Here is an 8739-nt window from a genome sequence, read left to right on the forward strand (position 1 = left end):
ACAAATAATTTCAAGAAATGTTGAAATGTTGAAATGTAACAGTTGTTCAGATGTCATTCGGAAAGGCTCTGTCAACACTGTTCATTTATAAACTTGATAGAAAACAGGCTGCAATTTGTTATATATTGCTCTCTATATATTTCGATCACCAGGAATAAAGTTCTTACACAATTTATTTCAAATTTTCCTTGAGAAAAAATAAATTTAGATTTTTTTTTATCTGGATAATGACAAATAAATATTTAGTTTTCATGCCTCAGCTACGATAGTAGAGAGGCATTATGTTTTCTGGTATGTACGTCCGCCGCACCGTTCGTCCGTTCGTCCCGCTTCATGTTAAAATTTTTGGTCTAGGTAGTTTTTCATGAAGCTGAAGTCCAGTCAACTTGAAACTTAGTACACATGTTCCTTATGATATAATCTTTCTAATTTTAAAGCCAAATTAGACTTTTGACCACAATTTCACGGTCCACTGAACATAGAAAATGATAGTGCAAGTTTCAGGTTAAAGTTTTTGGTCAAGGTAGTTTTTAATGAAGCTGAAGTCCAATCAACTTGATACTTGGTACACATATTCCTTATGATATGATCTTTTTAACTTTAAAGCCAAACTAGACTTTTGACCTTAATTTCACGGTCCACTGAACAAAGAAAATGAAAGTGCGAGTTTCAGGTTAAAGTTTTTGGTCAAGGAAGTTTTTGATGAAGCTGAAGTCCAATCCACTTGAAACTTAGTACATATGTTCCTTATGATATGATCTTTCTAATTTTACAGCCAAATAAGATTATTTTTTTCCAATTTCACGGTCCATTGAACTTGGAAAATTATTATGCGAGTGGGGCATCCGTGTACTTTGGACACATTCTTGTTAATACGGATTTTAGTTTGTACCTAAAATGAAAAACGCCAGATAAGACAGGAAAAATCTTGAGAGACAAAAGTCAAGATAAAGAAATGGAGTTATTCCTTTTTGTACTGCCTTTCTACAATCATGTTTTTTTTCGCTCACCTGGCGCAAAAATGGCTACCAGCAGGGGACTTAGTTTAACATAGGACCCTATGGGAAATGCATACAAATGACTTCTTTTAGAGAATCACTGAATGGAATGAAACAAAATATAGTATGAATGTTCCTTATGAGGTGCTGACCAAGTGTTGTTACTTTGAAGCCGATCCATCATCCAAGATGGCCGCCAGCGCGGGACTGAGTTTAACGTTTAACATAGGACCCAGTGGGAAATACAAACAATGACTTCTTTTAGAGAACCACTGAACATGCTGAATGGAATGAAACCAAACATGCCATGAATGTTCCTTATGAGGTGTTGACCAAGTGTTGTTACTTTGAAGCCGATTCATCAGCGGGGGACTCAGTTTAACATAGGACCCAATGGAAAATACATACAAATGTCTTCTTTTAGAGAACCACTGAATGGAATAAAGTTAAACATAGCATGAATGTTGGTTATGACATGCTGACCAAGTGTTGTTACTTTGTAGCCAATCCATCATTTAAGGTGGCTTCCAGCAGGGGACTCAGTTGGGTTAACATAGGATCCTATGGGAAATACATACAAATGTCTTCTTTTAGAGAACCACTGAATTGAATGAAAGCAAACATAGCATAAATGTTCCTTTCTAAATGAGGTGCTTGCCAAGTGTTGTTACTTTGTAGCCAAATTTTATCTTTTTATATGATTTCAAAAACCCAAGTAGAATCAGGTGAGCGATACAGGCTCTTGAGAGCCTCTAGTTTTATATAAATAAGGTCGTTAGTTTTCTCCTTTGAATTGTTTTACATTATCATATCGGGGCCTTTTATAGCTGACAATGCGGTATAGGCTTTGCTCATTGTTGAAGGCCGTACGCAGGGGCGGATTTAGGCGGGGGCGTGGCGGAGCTGCGTTTGATGACAATTATAATAGGTTTTAAGCAGTTAAAGTGAAAACAAATGTTACATTGTATTTGCGGTTTTTGTAATCAATTTGTTTGATATTCGAAGTTCCAAAACATCCCTTACTCACTTTCACAATTTCATCATGTCACGGTAAAAAAAAAGTCGGCAGGTAAGATTCTTTTATAATATCCGTAATGAAAGATAGAAATACTGTTTCAAGAGAAAGGTTAGTTTATTAATTTGTATCTCTGTGTCTATATTTATTTCTCACTTGCAACCTAAATATTTAGCCGAATTCTGTACCGTATTACTGTATGCTTCGGATCCCAAGAAAATAAATATAACTGCGTAAACGCAGCTCATTCTGATTTTAGTTGTTTGTGGCGAACACAGTAAAGTCTGGCACGACCTCCGAAAATCAAAAAAATAAAAAACAAATAGTATGAAAGGACAACTAAAAATCGCTGTTAAAAGTAGAACTTTTTGTTTAAAAAATATATTGGTCAGGTGAGCAATTGTGATCTGTCTCGTCTCGTCTCACTTTGCGTCCGTCTGTCTGCCCGTCTATCTGTAGATTGTTGTCAGGTGTAGATTAAGGCGGTTTCAGCTTCAAACTTTAATTCCTCGCTAATTTTAACACACCATTATTCGAGATATCTACATTCACCCCTTTAGAAGAATATTTCAATAATTTTACCTAAAAAAAACTTCCAAAATTTTTTCGCCTCGCTCCGCTCGGCCGAAATAAAATTGCCGCCCCCTCTAACTGAAAATCTTGGATCCGCCCCTGGTACGGTAACCTATAGTTGTTAATGTATGTGTTATTTTGGTGTCTTGTGGACAATTGTTTATTTGGCAATCATACCACATCTTCTTTTTTTTATATATTTTATATATAATCATGTCACAGTTTATATTTGTTTTCAATGATATTTGATAATTAACAATCCGCAGTATGTATGTAAGATTACATGTTTTGTTTGTTAGAACCCCCTCAACCCCCACCTCCAACCCCCCTTTATAAAAATCAGACGGTACTTTTAGAGATATGTATAGATTAGCTGCGGTATCGTAGCGACTAGCTCTCAGGTCCTTATAGTGTTAGATGGTCCGCAAATAGTCAAAAAATAACATAATTGGACCTAAGAGCTACCGATACCACAGCTATGTATAGATTAGATACGTCTCCACTACTATAGACTAAATTTTATAAACTAATGTTATAGTATATATAGTTATTTCACTATATTTTATAACAAATATTCAGTGTTGTTATAAAACTCTAAGAACCTATTTGCTGGTAAAATGATTGACTAATTATTTGAGTTAAATGACTTCTGTAGATCGGTTTATCATTTTTATGTAAATAATTTTATATTTTATATGATATGATTTTGTTTTTTCTGCAATTCACTGTCTATGTATAGTGCACCACCTCTGGATTTTACCTTAATGTAATATATTTTATCCTTGTTTCTTCCCCCTTTTTATATATTTTGATATTTTAATATTACCCGTTAAGGGGTGTTCCTTATAATAGGAAGCTTATACGAAGAAAAGAAAGATAGATATTACATTGTTTCTATATCAGCATCAGAAACAATCATTTTTTTCTTAATTTTCTACTCATCATATAAGCATAAATAACATTTTTCAAAATTTCGAAACATCAATCAGATTTACGTTACTTTTCTATACTAATATACTATTTAGTATGTTTAAAGTCTCTGTTTAAAGGTGGCACGGTAGTAATTGCTTTCCAGAATTTAGGTTGCTCTTTTGTGTACCCTACTTAGATAAATGTATCTAAACAGTGTGATTGGACAAAAAATACAGTATCAACTGAACATACTTTCCCAAACTGAGTGATGAATCAGGTGTAGAAAAATATGAAATAATTTTATATACAGATGAAAATGAATTTTTGAGAATTTTTTAAAATTTTGCATTCACTGCACCATAAAAGACCTAAAAGTACTAGTGGCCTTAGGATTTTAAAAATAGCAAAAAAAGTAAACGGTCATGGTACATATCCAAATTCATTTCTGAATGGTAAAATGAAAGTACTTCAGTTAACTGTGAATGTAGAATTTTTTGCAGTGTTAGAAAGTGGTGAAAATTCTAAAAAGGCTATCATTATCCCTTATGGCCAGGAAATACTACCGTGCCACCTTAAGGGGGATATATATTTTTACACTAAATCAATAAAGGAACTTTTTTTACCTATGCAATTTGTAAGTTTATCAATAAAAAGTTGATTAAGAGCAACTATGATAAAAACAAGCCTTAAATTCCACCCCTGAGAGTAAAAATTGCTGCTTCAGCAAATTTTGCCTGATCTGTAGGTAATAATGTAAAAATTTACCTAGAAAGTAGAAATTCATTATTTTTATGTAACTTGCACTACATTTTTAATCATAAATGCTCGCTTTGACTTTTCGCAGTGTCTGACACATGTGCAACCACTGGAATTTGAGACGCGACATTCAACGGTTGCATGTACATCCTATTATTTTCACCGAAATAAATAAATTGCATAATTTCTTATTTTTTTCAACACAAGTACAGCTATACTAGTTTTCTTGAGGTTTAATTTGTAGTTCTGATGTAACATTACACCAGTTGGAGCTTTAGGGGAACTAGTAAGAGGTTAAGGGGTCTTTACTTATTCATTAAGCTCTCATACTGGTCTGAAATAGAGATAGAAATAGGGGTTTCTTTACATTGAATATACCTTATTTTTGACAAAGAATGTATTTATGATGTTATATCAGCAAAATTAAATGGTTTATTCATTTTCCATGCAAATACCATTAGTTGTTAAGATTTTCTGACAGTGAAAAGCACAATAAAGGCAAATTGATTATGTTAGGGGACATAATTTAACTTAATGCATACATGAGAAATAGACAAACAGTCAACTTAGAGATGTGTTCTAGTACATGTATTGTCAAACAGATTTTGGAATAATAGTTAACTGCAATCTAAAGACTCTTGTTGTATTATTCTCATAATCTGAAAATGTTTGAAGTAATATAAGGCATGCTGTAAAATGTGGAATGGACTTTAATACCAGTTTTCATGATTTGGTGCTAAAACTGTTTCTTTCAGTCAGATTAACCATAAACAGAGTTGGCAATCCACTAATTCCTCCTGAATCATCATGTTTGACTTCTGTGTTGATTTGAAACATCATTTATTTGGGTTTTGTTCACTCCTTAAGTAAAAATGGTAAGATGAAAAAAAAGTGAAAATCTGCCAGATGGGGTAGGGATGTAATGTTTCATTTTTTTGGGTAAGAAATGAGTGCAGACTTGTATTCTTTATTGTAATATGTTCCAAAATAAGAAGTCTATGCATCATAGGTGTCATGACTGGTTTCAAGTTTGTTATGTCTTGGTTAAGGTGGCACGGTAGTAATTGCTTTCCAGAATTTAGGTTGCTCTTTTGTGTACCCTACTTAGATAAATGTATCTAAACAGTGTGATTGGACAAAAAATACAGTATCAACTGAACATACTTTCCCAAACTGAGTGATGAATCAGGTGTAGAAAAATATGAAATAATTTTATATACAGATGAAAATGAATTTTTGAGAATTTTTTAAAATTTTGCATTCACTGCACCATAAAAGACCTAAAAGTACTAGTGGCCTTAGGATTTTAAAAATAGCAAAAAAAGTAAACGGTCATGGTACATATCCAAATTCATTTCTGAATGGTAAAATGAAAGTACTTCAGTTAACTGTGAATGTAGAATTTTTTGCAGTGTTAGAAAGTGGTGAAAATTCTAAAAAGGCTATCATTATCCCTTATGGCCAGGAAATACTACCGTGCCACCTTAAGGGGGATATATATTTTTACACTAAATCAATAAAGGAACTTTTTTTACCTATGCAATTTGTAAGTTTATCAATAAAAAGTTGATTAAGAGCAACTATGATAAAAACAAGCCTTAAATTCCACCCCTGAGAGTAAAAATTGCTGCTTCAGCAAATTTTGCCTGATCTGTAGGTAATAATGTAAAAATTTACCTAGAAAGTAGAAATTCATTATTTTTATGTAACTTGCACTACATTTTTAATCATAAATGCTCGCTTTGACTTTTCGCAGTGTCTGACACATGTGCAACCACTGGAATTTGAGACGCGACATTCAACGGTTGCATGTACATCCTATTATTTTCACCGAAATAAATAAATTGCATAATTTCTTATTTTTTTCAACACAAGTACAGCTATACTAGTTTTCTTGAGGTTTAATTTGTAGTTCTGATGTAACATTACACCAGTTGGAGCTTTAGGGGAACTAGTAAGAGGTTAAGGGGTCTTTACTTATTCATTAAGCTCTCATACTGGTCTGAAATAGAGATAGAAATAGGGGTTTCTTTACATTGAATATACCTTATTTTTGACAAAGAATGTATTTATGATGTTATATCAGCAAAATTAAATGGTTTATTCATTTTCCATGCAAATACCATTAGTTGTTAAGATTTTCTGACAGTGAAAAGCACAATAAAGGCAAATTGATTATGTTAGGGGACATAATTTAACTTAATGCATACATGAGAAATAGACAAACAGTCAACTTAGAGATGTGTTCTAGTACATGTATTGTCAAACAGATTTTGGAATAATAGTTAACTGCAATCTAAAGACTCTTGTTGTATTATTCTCATAATCTGAAAATGTTTGAAGTAATATAAGGCATGCTGTAAAATGTGGAATGGACTTTAATACCAGTTTTCATGATTTGGTGCTAAAACTGTTTCTTTCAGTCAGATTAACCATAAACAGAGTTGGCAATCCACTAATTCCTCCTGAATCATCATGTTTGACTTCTGTGTTGATTTGAAACATCATTTATTTGGGTTTTGTTCACTCCTTAAGTAAAAATGGTAAGATGAAAAAAAAGTGAAAATCTGCCAGATGGGGTAGGGATGTAATGTTTCATTTTTTTGGGTAAGAAATGAGTGCAGACTTGTATTCTTTATTGTAATATGTTCCAAAATAAGAAGTCTATGCATCATAGGTGTCATGACTGGTTTCAAGTTTGTTATGTCTTGGTTAAGGTGGCACGGTAGTAATTGCTTTCCAGAATTTAGGTTGCTCTTTTGTGTACCCTACTTAGATAAATGTATCTAAACAGTGTGATTGGACAAAAAATACAGTATCAACTGAACATACTTTCCCAAACTGAGTGATGAATCAGGTGTAGAAAAATATGAAATAATTTTATATACAGATGAAAATGAATTTTTGAGAATTTTTTAAAATTTTGCATTCACTGCACCATAAAAGACCTAAAAGTACTAGTGGCCTTAGGATTTTAAAAATAGCAAAAAAAGTAAACGGTCATGGTACATATCCAAATTCATTTCTGAATGGTAAAATGAAAGTACTTCAGTTAACTGTGAATGTAGAATTTTTTGCAGTGTTAGAAAGTGGTGAAAATTCTAAAAAGGCTATCATTATCCCTTATGGCCAGGAAATACTACCGTGCCACCTTAAGGGGGATATATATTTTTACACTAAATCAATAAAGGAACTTTTTTTACCTATGCAATTTGTAAGTTTATCAATAAAAAGTTGATTAAGAGCAACTATGATAAAAACAAGCCTTAAATTCCACCCCTGAGAGTAAAAATTGCTGCTTCAGCAAATTTTGCCTGATCTGTAGGTAATAATGTAAAAATTTACCTAGAAAGTAGAAATTCATTATTTTTATGTAACTTGCACTACATTTTTAATCATAAATGCTCGCTTTGACTTTTCGCAGTGTCTGACACATGTGCAACCACTGGAATTTGAGACGCGACATTCAACGGTTGCATGTACATCCTATTATTTTCACCGAAATAAATAAATTGCATAATTTCTTATTTTTTTCAACACAAGTACAGCTATACTAGTTTTCTTGAGGTTTAATTTGTAGTTCTGATGTAACATTACACCAGTTGGAGCTTTAGGGGAACTAGTAAGAGGTTAAGGGGTCTTTACTTATTCATTAAGCTCTCATACTGGTCTGAAATAGAGATAGAAATAGGGGTTTCTTTACATTGAATATACCTTATTTTTGACAAAGAATGTATTTATGATGTTATATCAGCAAAATTAAATGGTTTATTCATTTTCCATGCAAATACCATTAGTTGTTAAGATTTTCTGACAGTGAAAAGCACAATAAAGGCAAATTGATTATGTTAGGGGACATAATTTAACTTAATGCATACATGAGAAATAGACAAACAGTCAACTTAGAGATGTGTTCTAGTACATGTATTGTCAAACAGATTTTGGAATAATAGTTAACTGCAATCTAAAGACTCTTGTTGTATTATTCTCATAATCTGAAAATGTTTGAAGTAATATAAGGCATGCTGTAAAATGTGGAATGGACTTTAATACCAGTTTTCATGATTTGGTGCTAAAACTGTTTCTTTCAGTCAGATTAACCATAAACAGAGTTGGCAATCCACTAATTCCTCCTGAATCATCATGTTTGACTTCTGTGTTGATTTGAAACATCATTTATTTGGGTTTTGTTCACTCCTTAAGTAAAAATGGTAAGATGAAAAAAAAGTGAAAATCTGCCAGATGGGGTAGGGATGTAATGTTTCATTTTTTTGGGTAAGAAATGAGTGCAGACTTGTATTCTTTATTGTAATATGTTCCAAAATAAGAAGTCTATGCATCATAGGTGTCATGACTGGTTTCAAGTTTGTTATGTCTTGGTTAAGGTGGCACGGTAGTAATTGCTTTCCAGAATTTAGGTTGCTCTTTTGTGTACCCTACTTAGATAAATGTATCTAAACAGTGTGATTGGACAAAAAATACAGT

The sequence above is a fragment of the Mytilus trossulus genome, unplaced genomic scaffold (assembly GCF_036588685.1).
Source record: "Mytilus trossulus isolate FHL-02 unplaced genomic scaffold, PNRI_Mtr1.1.1.hap1 h1tg000024l__unscaffolded, whole genome shotgun sequence".
Taxonomy (NCBI): Eukaryota; Metazoa; Mollusca; class Bivalvia; order Mytilida; family Mytilidae; genus Mytilus; species Mytilus trossulus.